Source organism: Oryctolagus cuniculus, chromosome X, assembly GCF_051225735.1.
Source record: "Oryctolagus cuniculus isolate XC-2025 breed Fujian yellow rabbit chromosome X, ASM5122573v1, whole genome shotgun sequence".
NCBI lineage: Eukaryota > Metazoa > Chordata > Mammalia > Lagomorpha > Leporidae > Oryctolagus > Oryctolagus cuniculus.
This window is the reverse complement of record NC_142888.1, coordinates 27,457,788-27,472,370: the sequence shown is the minus strand read 5'-3', so window position 1 is coordinate 27,472,370 and position 14,583 is coordinate 27,457,788. Positions and strand designations below refer to the sequence as shown.

The window sequence follows — 14,583 nt, the reverse complement described above, 5'->3', positions numbered from 1 at the left end:
AAAGGCCCCAGATGCTGTGCGTGAAATCCATTACTGCATTCACATTGAGGTCATCTCATCCGTGGGCTGCTCCACACCAATAATTGAGTGTGCCAGGGACACTAAGACAGGCACATTCCTGGGAGACATAGGACTCTTTCGTTGGCCAAGTTGGCCTCAAGAATCCTCCAAAGGTTTTGCAAAGCTGTCCTTAGATTACATGGTAGTCTTGGACACTTCATACACCCCTCCCCCCCCCCCCCGCAACTTTCCCTCTCCCCTTCATCAAAGTAAAATTCCATTGCAGTCTGATGGTCCTCTCAGCTTTCCTTGGCTCTTTCCCTGTTTCTTTTTTACGCAGGAAATAATAATAATAAGGGGCTTATCTGCTTCCCAGAAGACACAGATTAACACAATTCCTCTTTTTCCCTTTCACACTTCATATCCCATCTGCAAAACCCAGCATCTTTCTTCGAAACATAACTAGGACCCAACCACTTTTCACTATCCTCACCACCATCATCCTGGTTCAAGACATTAGCCTCCCTCACCTGGATTACAGCAGTAGTCCTTGTCTCAATCGGTGTGGTGCATTAAAGATGGCCATAAATTCACTGTGCCTTTCTCTTTCCGCCAAATATAAGATTGGCCTCTGACTGCTTTAACGAACTGCACGTACAAATAGTGCAAAAAATTAAGAAGTAGTGAGTGCAAGTTCCAAATCTAGCCTTTGAGAAAACTGTCAGAGGTTGGTGTTATGGCATAGCAAGTTAGTCTATTTCCTTTGACATTAGCACCCCAGATGAGCACCTGTTCAAGCCCTGGCTGCTCTGTTTCCTATCAAGCTCCCTGCTAATGTGCCTAACAAAGCAGCAAAAGATGGCCCAGGTACTTGGGCCTCTGCCACTCACATGGGAGACCCAGATGGAGTTCAGCCTCCTTCCTTCAGCCTGGCCCAGCCCTGGATCTTGTACTCATTGGGGGAGTGAAACAGCAGATAGAAGATATCGCTCTCTCCTCCTCTATCTTCATAACTTTGGTTTTCAAATAAATAAAATAAATATTTTTTTAAGAACAGGATGACTGATGGCTTCTGCTTCCTGCTTCTTGGAGCCCAACCTCTGCACTATGTAGAATGCCTAACAGCCCAATTAGAGAAGAACCAAACCCCCAGCCCCCAGCCAAACAGCCCTGGCTTAGCTCCCAGATGACAGCCAGCACCAACTTGCCTGTCATTTAAATGAGCATCTTGGAAGTAGATCCTTCATCCCCAGCCACCCTAACTGCTATAAAGACAAGTCATCCCACCAAGACTTGTCCAAGTTGCAAAATTATGAGTAAATCAATGATTGTGGTTGTTTTAAGCTTTTAAGTTCTAAGGTAATTTTTATGCAGCAATAAATAATCAAAAGAGTCAGGGTCCCAACAGGAAACAGATGGCACACTGGAGGAGTAACTGATGAGAGATTCATTAAGGGATGATTCTTACAAAGGTATAGCCAGGGTTATGAAGACTAATAAGGAGTGCTGAATCACTGAGACTCACATCAGCGAGGTGTCAAACCCACTGTTATGTATAAAGGAGCAAATAAGAGAGCAATTACCAGAGTCCCAAAGGGGGAAGGACTACCTGACAGGAGCTGTGGCCTTAGGAAGAGGACGTGGCCAACCTGCAGTGAATCAGCAAGGAAAGAGCCAGAGGAATGGATGGAATAAATGGCCAGGCTTCAGTCTTCTCTCTGTCTCTCTCCAATATTCTGTTGTTCCCCATTGGCTGAAGCCAGTGGAAACCGGAGGCAAGTGGCCGCACAGGTCAGCTTCCCAGGGTATCGAACAGAAAAAGGGTAGAGAATAGATCGGAAAGGCCAAATAAAAGATATCTAGCAACTCATCTGCATTAGTCAGGGTTGTACAAAGAAATAGAACTAGTAGGATATATAAATATTCGTGCACACACATATGAGATCTCATCTCTATGACTTGGTTGACAAAATTACAGAGGTCAATAATTCCCAAATCTGGCAGTTGCAAGCTGGAGACCCAGGAAAGCTTACAGTATAATTCAGCTGGAGTCTGATGACCCACGAACCAGAAATGCCAATGTTGAAGAGCAGGAGAAGACCGATATTCCTGCTCAAAAAGAGAGAAAATAATTTATTCTTCTTGGGCTTTTTTTGTTTCATTTGGTCCTCAGAATATGGGGTGACGTCTGCCACATTGATGAGGGCAGATTTTCTTTTCTCAATCTAATGATTCAAATACCAATCTTTCCCATAAACATCCTCACAGACACTCCCCCAAACAATATTTTGCAAGCTATCTGGACATCCCTTAATCCAGTCACATAAATGTAAGCATCACATCGACTAGCAGCTCTCCCTACTTTAACCTATACCCTGTTGCGGTCTATTTTTCAACACAGAACTCAAAAAGATATCATTAAAGCTTAAATCAAATGACAATTCCTTTGCTCAAAACCCTCTAAAGTCAAGATAAAACCTAAAAATACTTAAAATATTCTCCAAGGTGCTAGATAGTCTAGCTGCCCATAAGATGGGCGCTCATCTCCAGGGCTCCCATTCTCCTTTTGACCCTTGTCAAAGTTACCTTCTTGCCCTTCTCCAAATATGACCACCCACTCTAGCCTTAGAGTGTTTATCCCAGCTGTTCCTGAAGCCTGATAGGCTCTCCCCTTATACGCATATAACGGAGTCTTTTGCTTCCTTCAAATCCTTATGCAAAAGTCATCTTTTCAGGGATGCCACCCCGTCTAAAATGTCAACACACTTGCCACCTGACATTATATATCTCCTTTCTCTGCTTTGTCTATACTAGATTGATGTTTAATTTATATCTAAAATTATGTAGCTCTTAATTATTTATTTTGTTTATTAAATTTCTCTACCAACATAAAGTAAGTTTCATTAAGGACAGGGATTTTTGTGTTTTTTTAAAATAGAACAGCACTTCGAACGATGTCTGTCACATAACAAGCATTCAATAAATACATGTTTACTAAATAAATTAAAGATCACTGCTATGGTTTAAATGTGGCTTGTCCCCACAAAGTCCATGTGCAGGAAGCTGGATCCTTGGTGTTATATTGGTGTTATAATGGGAGACCCTTTAAGAGGATGGAACTCCTTTCCCAGTGCAGCTGAGACTGAGCCGTGGTGCCTGCAGTCCAACAGGACTATCACTGGAATTTATTTGGTTGAACCTAACTAAATCCTGAAGGATTGGATGAATATTACAAGAAGTCACAACACGAGAGTGATGGTATCCAGAAGAAGCAAGTGCTACACTGCATTCAGAACGTCTGATTGGCAGCCAGTAACTAGGTGATGAGGAGTTCCAGATCATGAATCAGATGCTGGAGCTGATGGAAAACTGGGTCAGACAGGTAGACAATCATGTGGAACCCTTTGAAGCACATCAGTGGATCAATGGCACCACTGTCAAAAGTGGGAAAGACGGTCAAGGTAAGTCAAAGAATAAGACAATTTCACACACACACACACACACAAAAAGCCAAATAACAAGAGGTCCCAGCAACAGCACAGCAATCAGAATTCAGAGAATGCATCTAATAATCATGATCACAATGGCATCACCTCAAGAACACCCAAAGAGAAGAAAGCAAAAGCCTAGAAGTCAAAGAAATGCACCAAGGCTAAAGCAGAGAGAGAAGCATCCCCTGTAGAACTTCCCATGTGCCAAAACAAGCCAACTTACTGTCTGAGCAATCAGGTCTCCAACACAGAAATGATAGGCTGCAATGAGGATGAGTGTCCCATTGTCTCCCATGAAGTGATTCAACTTCTCATATACGGGGATTGATCATAAACCACAGGGCAACGGGTATTGTACCCAAATATTAAGAGGGAAAGCATGGGCTAGGCATTGGAGGAATCCAAACAAGAGAGGGCTTATAACAAGTAACTTGTGGGCATTAATGGTGAGGAAAACAAAATCAACCATTCAATAAATATTTGTATTTTATCACATTGTCACCTTCATTGAGATGTGAGGATTATAAAACATACATTGTTAAAGAATATTAGACAAGTATTACTTTTATATGGGTGACAGTGATTCTTTGCCTTTTCTTTTCCTTGGTACACATGTAGCAAGAAAGTGGTCTGGGGTCAGTATTTTAGAAACTACGAATATAGGTTTTTTAAATACATTTTTTAGCAAAGGAGGTCCTATTATGAGGTGACTGGGTCATTAGGGGGTACCATCCTCAGAAGGGATAAAATGATTCTCATGAGACTCCAGTTAATTCCCTAAAGAGTGAGTTCTGAAAGAGCAATATTGGCCCCGCCCCCACCCTCTGGCTTTCTGTCTAAAAACGTGATTCCTCTCACTTGCACTCCCACATGTTGCCATCTGCCATATGACACAGTCAGAGAGGCCTTCATGAGAGCTGAGCAATTGTCAGTGAGATGCTCTTGAACCTCCAAAACTGTGAGGTAAATAAATCTATTGCTTTAGGCCGGCGCCGCGGCACACTAGGCTAATCCTCCACCTGCGGTGTCAGCACCCCAGGTTCTAGTCCCGGTTGGGACGCCAGATTCTATTCCAGTTGCTCCTCTTCCAGTCCAGCTCTCTGCAGTGGCCTGGGAGTGCAGTGGAGGATGGCCCAAGTCATTGGGCCCTAAACCTGCATGGGAGACCAGGAGGAAGCACCCGGCTCCTGGCTTCAGATCAGCGCGGTGCGCCAGCTACAGCATGCCGGCCGCAGCGGCCATTGTGGGGTGAACCAATGGTAAAGGAAGACCTTTCTCTCTGTCTCTCTCTCTCTCACTGCCCACTCTGCCTGTCAAAAATAATAAATAAATAAATAAATCTATTGCTTTAGACATCAACCATCCTCATGTAACTTGTTAGAACAATGGAAAAATTTACTAATTTTTACATAGAAAATGGCATGATTTAATTAGGATATAATATGTATGTGTGTATACATACACAAAGATGATGCAGAAAATTCTATCAAGATGATAAATATGAGTTTCAAGCATAAAGTATGCTTCTTAGGGAGAATAGAAAGAAAATTCAAGTTCAAAGAAAAAAAGGAGTAATACAAAATTTCTATCTAGCTGTTCCAACAGCTAAGATGTGGAATCAATCCAAATGTCCATCAATTGTTGACTGGATAAAGAAATTATGGTGTATATATATATACTATGGAGTACTGTTTGGTGGTAAAAAAAAAAATGAAATCCTGTCATTTGCAACAAGCAACTGGAAACCATTATACTTAGTGCAATAAGCCAGTCCAAAAATTACAGATATCATATGTTTTCCCTGATCAGATGTAACCTATGGAATAGCTAAAATATAATGTATTGGAGAGAAATGGACGTTTTGAGAGTTGATGATTGTTTACAGCCCTTGTCTCTTCTGTTGAGGAATGGTTTGGGTTTTTTTTATCTTCATACTACTTGTTGAACTCTTTTATTTCATGTAGGGGTAACTATACAAGCATTAAGTGAACTGAAAATAGATCTTTGTAAAAATTAAGAGTGGGAATGTGAGGGGGAGGAGGAAGAAGGGTTGGAGCGTGGGTGGGAGGGAGAGTGGGAGTATCACTATATTCCTAAATCTGTACATATGAAATACATGAAACTTGTATAACTTAAATAAAATGTTTTTTAAAAGTATAGTTAACATAAAACACTGAAAAAAGAATAGCTTGTTCATGTGCTTGTAAAACGCATAGTGGAAGTGGATTAAAAGCTTGGGACATGGTGTGCCCCGCCTTTTCCTTTTTGGCCTTTTGCTAGTGTGGGCCCATGCAGCCTTGCGCCTCCAGGGCGTGTGGCCTTTGGGCCACCCGCCCCATGCTTCCTGGCCTACGTCCTCCTCCACCTGATGGCTCCTGGTACTCAGTATGAACCCAGATTTCCCTCTCTCTTTTAGATAGGGCCCTCACTCTCCTATACGTTTCTCTCACTGAATAAAAAGCTTAAAAACTTAAAAAAAATGTTTAGTGGATAGCAAATGACTATAGTATTTAGATTCCACATCCAAGAGTGATGTAACAAAAATATTTTGGGGGATATTAAAACAAAAAGTTTGAAGGCCACTGCTATTGTGTGTATTGAAATAACTCTGGCCTAGGGTCAGAAAACCTCACTTCATTCTCTTAGCTCTGCCACTAACTAGCCATGTGACCTTAGAGAAGTCAGTTAGCCTCTCTGGGCCTCAGTCTTCTCATCTGTGAAATTAAAGGAGGAGAGAACATGAAATCTGAAATCACTTCCAATTCTGAAACCCTCTGTTCTGTGACCTCTAAAATTGGTTTTCTGCCTCTTTACAATTTTATTTCTTCCTAGGATTCTCTTTCTCCCCTCTGCTCCTACTCCTTTGGCTACATGTCCACCTCTATCATTTGTAGGCTGGGGAATGAATACAAATAAAGGCCCCTAGCCTGCAGCAGACTCCCTCTTCTCTTCCCATGAGGAGACTTGCATGCATAAGCAGCTCAACATGCACTTCCAAAGTCTGTGCACTCTCCTCGTGCCCCATCCAACTCCCTCTCTACCATCACAGACCATTAGCCTCAGGTTCAAGGGTGCAGCAGTCTACCGGCAGGAGGACTGATTCAAGGGAAAAGCTCAGGCACCCTCCAAACCATCTGGGCAAGGGACTTTCTGGGTCTGAGTGCCCAGGAAAGGGTTCTGAGTAATCACATTGCTTTTGCCCTGTAGCCATCTCACTTCATAGGGAAGGATGTATGTGGAAGAGCAAAGGGTCTAAAGCACAGAGCCCAGAGCAGAGTGCCAGTTGCCCAGGTCTAAGATGGCACTGTCTGGCCCTAACTCTTGGTGGGCCAAAGGCCACATGCCCTGGAGGCGCAAGGCTGCATGGGCCCACACTAGCAAAAGGCCAAAAAGGAAAAGGCGGGGCACACCATGTCCCAAGCTTTTAATCCACTTTCACTATGCATTTTACAAACACATGAGCAAGCTGTTCCTTTTTCAGTGTTTTATGTTAACTATACTTTTAAAAAGCATTTTATTTAAGTTATACAAGTTTCATGTATTTCATATGTACAGATTTAGGAACGTAGTGATACTCCCACCCTCCCTCCCACCCACGCTCCAACCCTTCTTCCTCCTCCCCCTCACATTCCCACTCTTATCAGAATGAACTGATAAGCACATGTGTATATCTATACAACAAACTACTACACAGCACACACACACACACCAAGGGATAAACTGCTAATCCACAAAATATATGAATGAATCTCAGAAGCCATGTTATGTAAAAAGAAACCAGGCAGGCACAAAAGAGTCCAAATTGTATGGTTTCACTTATATGAAATTCTGGCATATGGAATCTATGGTGATAGAAACAGATTAGTGGTTACCTGGGCTGAGAATGGAGGAATTGGTTGTGAAGAGCCATGAGAGAGCTTTCTGTGATGATGAGATTGCTTTACCACTTGATTTTCATGGTATTTTCACAGATGTGTACATTTGTCAAAACCCATCAAATATAAAATGTGCACATTTTTGTATGCAACTTATACTTCAATTAAGTTGATTATGCAGAACAAGTAACAAACAAAAGGATTGCCTGGCTGAACAACATCTCTCAAGAAATATACTTTGCACATCATGGTATGGTGTTTCTTGCTCTACCCTAATATCTATACATACATGTTAGATATGTGTATACATATCGGGGAGTGGCTGTCACCATCAGTCAAAATTAGGAGCTGATTCTAAGCCCCAGACTTTTTCCTTGATCCAAGTCTATCTACATTTTGAAATCAAAATATCTTCATTGAGGAGAATGTGAATACAACAGAGCTAGGTTCAAGTGCAAGGCCTGCCTCTTATGAGCTTCAGTGCCTGTGAATAGTGAGTAGTCGACAGCAGGAGTCATGCATATAGGATCCTATTTGATCCTCACTCAAACCCTGTGAAATAGGTGACTTTGATTTCGAGCATTCTACAGATGAGAAAACTGAAGCTAAGATTCCACATTTAACCAGCACTATTCCAGGATTCCAATCCACGTCTCTTAAGTTCCACGCAAATTACCTAATTTCTAAACATAGAGTACTCTTTCTCCTAAAGCTAAAATGATGCTGCTTACATTTGGGATCATTTTGAGAAACAAATAAGGTGCTTTCATAATTAATGCGTGCAATAGATTACAACCATCTAGTACTGTGGCTATTGAATTTCCAGCCATTTGCAGCTTTTGACTTAAATACCAACATCAGTACTTCCTGCTCACCTTTCACCCAACACCCTCTCCAGTGTGAGAAACTAGAGATTAATCCTGGAAGGTTCTAAAGTGCCCAGCAATTCAATTATAGCCATTAAATAATGTTTGGTCAGTCTGAGAAGGTGCATACTATGAAGCAATTTGCTGTTTGAAGTCTATTACATGATTTCTTCAATTCCAGGAGGAAGGATTCTAAAATATTAAAAACTTTGCTAGAAGAAAACTTAAGTTCAGACAAAAGAAGTTTAGACCTTCCATCTAAGGTTCCTCTTATGGCTCCTTGATCTCCAAAACAGAAGACCTCCCCCCATAAAAAATCCCCCACAAGCACACTCATTCTCTGCTTCAAAGTACCAAAATATTTTGGGGTGGTGAGTTCTTCTCTAATATAACTGTGCTGTCTTACTTCAAACAAGGTGTCTAACAACCCTGGGACTTCACTTCACGTCCCAAGAAACAAGGAGGTTCACGATGATTCCTCTGTACAGGGGGAAAAAGATACAAAAATTCTTAATGTATATCAAGCTAAACTGACATTTTGTGATTTGATTGTTGTCTATAACCCTTGTTTATACCCCTGCAGAACAGTAATCTACTTATATTTTACTTGTAGTATTCCTTGGTTAAAGGAGCATTGAGCCTCTATATAAAGAAAATTGAAAGTATAGTGCCACAAAAAATTAGAAGGAAAGAAAGGAAGGAGGAGGGAGGGAGGGAGAAAAGTGTCATTGTATTCTTGGAACTGTATCGATGAAATTCATGAAATCTCTAGATATTAGTAAATGAAATAGGTAATGAAAAAGAAAACAATGAAAAGGATAATATCTGAATAAGAAGCTCTGTGGTTAGAAACCCACCCATCTTATGGGACTTGTCTTTGTCGAGTGTCACACCAGTGCTATGAGATCAATGGAAGAGGTTGGCAGGAGCATTCTGGCATGGTGCCTGGCACACTATAATAATTCAATGATGGCCAGTTTCCCTCTAAGATCTGCGTGAGCAGGATTTTCTCAGAAGCACCAGGCTTCTTTATTGCAGCAACTGAGAAAGAGGAGATGCATCTACCTTAACTTTTGGGAAAACAAGGCAAGCAAAATTGCAGTGAAAGTGCCATCGTGTTTAGGCCTAAATGCCCATCAATTCTTCACAAGAAACAGAGTGAAGGAAGGCTGTCTTGCAGGCTAATTAACAGACTTAAAAGAATAAAAACAAACCACCAACTGGCACTGTTCTTTTTCATCTCCTTTTGGAATTGTGTAGCTAAGAGAGAACATTCCCAGCAATAGCAGCCTACTCTCCAGAATAGTTACTGGGGACAAATTTGGCCTTGTAAGTACGAGATATCAGATAGAATCTGCATCCTGAGATTGTGTGCACCCAAAAGCTCCCTCTAGTGTAACAGAGGTGACCACTGTCTCCTCCCTATGCATGAGTCTTCTCAAATCTTCCAGGAAATTTTCTCCCGCCCGGCTAGAGAGCCTCACTAGCCTGCCCACAACTCCGTGAACTGGGGAAGGCTTGGATCCAAGCTGGGCTATGGTTTCATACCTGAAATTTGGAAATGGGATTCAACTGTGTAATCAGTCAACTACAGGTGATGGATTTGTAAAGTGATACAGACTTGGAGGCCCAAGGGCACCACTGGGGCTAACCTATTTGGCTCATGTGTTCTCTTTCAACTTGGAAGAGAGAAAAATGATACAGAACCACAGAGAGAATAAGAGAAAAGAAACAGAGAAACTTGAAGGACAAAGAGAAAGGCACATTGGATGGTCTTTCATGTAGCCTTGCTGCATTCAACCACTACTGCAACCTCACTCTCATCAATTCCAGAATTCTAATTCTTGGGATTTCATTCCTTTAGTTTAACATGTTAGAATCCTAATGCCCCAGGAAAAGAAACCACATTAAATCTTATTATTGGTCACTGACACCTTCATGAGATCTTGGAACTTATGTATCTTGCTTATCAATCAGATTTAACTATTCCTAATGCATTTTCTAAATCTTGTGCCTCAAATAGCTAAAGCAATCTTATACAACAAAAACAAAGCTGGAGGCATCACAATACCAGATTTCAAGACATACTGCAAGGCAGTTATAATCAAAACAACCTGGTACTGGTACAAAAACAAGTGGATAGACCAATAGAATAGAACAGAAATGCCAGAAATCTACGACCAACTTATATTTGATCAAGGAGCTAAAACCAATCCCTGGAGCAAGGACAGTCTCTTCAACAAATGGTGCTGGGAAAACTGGATTTCCACATGCAGAAGTATGAAGCAAAACCCCTACCTTACACCTTAAACAAAAATCCACTCAAAATGGATTAAAGATCTAAATTTACGACCTGACACCATCAAATTATTAGAGAACATTGGGGAAACCCTGCAAGACACTGGCACAGGAAAACAGTTCTTGGAAAAGACCCCAGAGGCACAGTCAGTCAAAGCCAAAATTAACAAATGAGACTACATCAAATTGATGTTTCCTTATGGCAAAACACACAGTCAATAAAGTGAATAAGCAACTGACAGAATGGGAGAAATTATTTGCAAACAATGCAACTGATAAAGGATTAATAACCAGAATATACAAAGAGATCAAGAAACTCCACAACAACCAAACAATCCAATTAAGAGATAGGCAAAGGACTTAAATGGACATTTTTCAAAAGAGGAAATCCAAATAGCCAACAGACACATGAAAAAAAGTTCAGGATCACAAGCCATCAGGGAAATGCAAATCAAAAGCACAGTGAGGTTTCACCTCACCCCAGTTAGAATGGATTTCATACAGAAATCAACAAACAACAAATGCTGGCAAGGATATGGAGAAAAAGATACCCTAATCCACTGTTGGTGGGAATGTAAACTGGTAAAGCCACTATGGAAGACAGTATGGAGATACCTAAAAAATCTGAATATAGACCTACCATATGATCAAGCCATTCCACTCCTGGGAATTTACCCAAGGGAAATAAAATCAGTAAATAAAAGAGTTATCTGCACCCCCATATTTATTAAAGCTCACGTCACAATAGCTAAGACAAGGAGTCAACCTAAATGCCCATCAATCAAAGACTGGATGAAAAAATTATGGAATATATACACTATGGAATACTACACAGTGATAAAAAAGGAAATCCAGTCATTTGCAACAAAATGGATGAATCCAGAAAACATCATACTTAGTGAAATAAGTCAGTCCCAAATGGACAAATACCGTATGTTCTCCCTGATGTGTGATAACTAATAGAGCACCTAAAAGGAAATCTATAGAAATGAAATTAACACTTTGACAAGCAATGACTTATTTTTTCAGTTTTTTTTTCTTCATACTATTTGTTAACTCTTAACATAGAGTTAATCATATGTGTACGAAGTCAATTGATGATGGATCTCAGTAAAAAATAAGAGTGGGAATGAGGGAGGAGGAAGTTTGTAACTGTAAAGCTGTATAGTTCTGCATAGATTCCTATGGGCTTACTTCTAAGGGTACAGTTTGAAAACTTGTCATGAAACCCTAAATCTCATTAAACTGGGTGGTCAAAATGCCATCTTTAGTGTTAAAGTGATCATATTAAGTGCTAAAATGAACATATAAATAGGATCAAGTTTCTGGTAATAATAATAGATGGAATTAAAAAGGAGAGAATGTTCCAACATGGGAAGTGGTCCACACAGCAGACTCATAGAATGACAATCACTTTAATAACACTGTGACATCAGAATCAGCCCTTAAGGCATTGTGGTCTGGCTGAAAGCCCGTGAGAGCATTTCAGGCATGGAAAGCCAAGACACTGTGGCAAAAAATTTCCTACATGAAGGATCACTGTGAGACCCTGGTGGAAAGAAGTGGCCATCAAAGAAGGATGTGCTTTTTCTCTAAAGGGAGGAGAGAACATCCACTTTGCCTATGGCCTTGTCTAAATACTAAAGGAGTTTGTGGATTCAAAAGGCTTCCATAGACTAGGCAGCTCATGTCAAGAGTCTTGGGTGGTCACTGACGTCATACATAAGAGTGTTAGTCATTAAATTAACAACAGGATTCACTGTGCACTAACTTTCCATGCAAGACCTCTGTCCTCAATGACTTGTCTTATGAGAGTTAATTGTAAAACTAGTTCCCTAACAGTTTTTTTGTATGTGTGCATGTGTGTGCAAATTGTTGAAATCTTTACTTAATATAGAGTTGGTCTTCTGTGTACAAAGTTAATTGAAAATGAATCTTAATGGAGAATGGGACTGTAAAGGGGAGAGAGAGGAGGAGGAAGGCTAGGAGTGTGGGTGGGAGGGCAGGTACAATGGGAAGAATAACTATATTCCTAAAGTTGTACTTATGACATTTGTATTCCTTGATAAATAAATAAATAAATTTTTTAAAATAAATAAAATAGAAGACCTAAAAAAAAAAAAAAAGCTGTGGCCCATGAATTCTCACCATTCTTCTGTAAGGTTTCTTGTTTTATTTATGCTGGCTCCCTCTTTCCATATGCTCTGGAACCTATGCAAGGCCATGAATAGTGACTGATTCATCTCTGCGACTCTAGTGCCATGGAGATTCAAATGTCGAAAAACGTTGGATGGGTGGTGAGTGAGCTGGATCCCAAGATCCCTTCCAGGGCAAATACTGCATGATTTCCTCAATGAAAGTATAAGGGTCCTTCAAAAAGCTCAGGAAAAGTTCATGAGAAATGAATTCTAGGAGAACAAAGATCTTCCAAATTATCACCAAGAGCTGTGGTTTCAATGATAATGCCCCCTACTACACATTGCCTGGATTTGATATCTGCCCCTAGCTCCAGTTTCTAGCTTCCTGTTATATACCATGAGAGGCAGCATGTGAAAGGACTAAATTGAGTCCTACCTCCTGGTTCAACCTGGCCCAGCTCTGGTTGTTGTAAGCATTTTGGGAGTGAACCAGTGGATGGAAGACCCATATGCATGTGTATATGTGTGTGTGTCTGTGTGTGTGTGTCTCCATCTTACTGTCTTTCAAATTAAAAAAAAAAAGAGGTGTGGCTTTTAGGAGGCATTTAGATCATGGGAACTTCACCTCCACGAATGAGATTGGTATTCTTATTAAGTTGAAGTGAGCGTTCTCATTCCCTTCCATCCCTCTGCCATGTGAACACAGCATCCATCCCTTCCAGAGGACACAGCTTGGCAGCAGAGAGCAGCCCTCACTGGACGCCAATTCTACTAGCACCTTGATCTTGGGCTCCCTGGCCTCCAGAACTATGAGCAATACGTTTCTATTGTTTTAAAATTATAAAGTCTGGTATTTTGCTACAGCTGCGGAAACAAAGACATCAGGTAGCCTGAGTACCCAGGAATTAAGCTGCCCAGTCAGATTCTTCATAAGGAAATGGATATTAATGATCATAGTGCCTGCCTTATGGAATACAGCTAGATCACTTTATAAATATGAGGGGCAGGAAATGATCCCGTTTCTTATCTTGCCAGATGAGAGCCTGGAGTGTTGAGTGGTGAACAGTGATATGAACTGGTCACTAAGCTTCTTGCTACCTAAGGTGGTGTGACTTCAGGACCAGCTGCAACAAACATCACCTGGGAACCTGTTAAAAGTGGAGAATCCCTTGGCCGGCACCGCGGCTCACTAGGCTAATCCTCCATCTGCGGCACTTGCACACCAGGTTCTAGTCCCGGTTGGGGCGCTGGTTCTGTCCCAGTTGCTCCTCTTCAAGTCCAGCTCTCTGCTGTGGCCCGGGAAGGCAGTGGAGGATGGCCTGAGTGCTTGGGCCCTGCACCCACATGGGAGACCAGGAGGAAGCACCTGGCTCCTGGTTTCTGATTGGTGCAGCCCGGCACAGCGCGCCAGCCGTAGCAGCCATTTGGGGGTTGAACCAATGGAAGGAAGACCTCTCTCTCTCTCTCTCTCTCACTGTCTAACTCTGCCTGTCAAAAAAAATTTTTAAAAAGTGCAGAATCCCAAGGGCCTGTGTTATGGCACAAAGGGTTAAGCTACCGCTTGCAACATTGGCATCCCATATTACACCTGTTCAAGTCTCGGTGGCTCCATCTCTGATCCAGCTCCTTACTAATGCACCTGGGAAAGCAGCAGTAGATGACCCAAATGCTTGGGTCCTGGTACCCACACGGGAGACCCGGATGAAGTTGCAGGCGCTTGGCCTTGGCCTGGCCCAGTCGTAGCTATTGAGACCATTTAGGGAGTGAACCAGCAGGTAGACGATCTCTCTCTCTCTCTCTCTCTCTCTCTAACTCTGACTTTCAAATAAGTGAATAAATCTATTTTAAAAAGGAGGGAGGAATGCCTTCACTCAATGTGTTTTTCTTCCCTTGGTATAGCCTGCATCCAATGACT

At 41.5% G+C, this 14,583-nt stretch overlaps 1 long non-coding RNA gene and 1 pseudogene across 5 annotated transcripts in view; one reads left to right on the top strand and one right to left on the bottom strand.

Moving 5' to 3' along the window:
* The window catches only part of LOC149119586 (uncharacterized), a 138,501-nt gene that overhangs the window by 109,547 nt on the left and 14,371 nt on the right, over positions 1-14,583 (bottom strand). The window lies entirely within an intron of this gene.
* On the top strand, positions 3,225-3,921 carry LOC100344352 (inhibitor of growth protein 1 pseudogene; annotated as a pseudogene).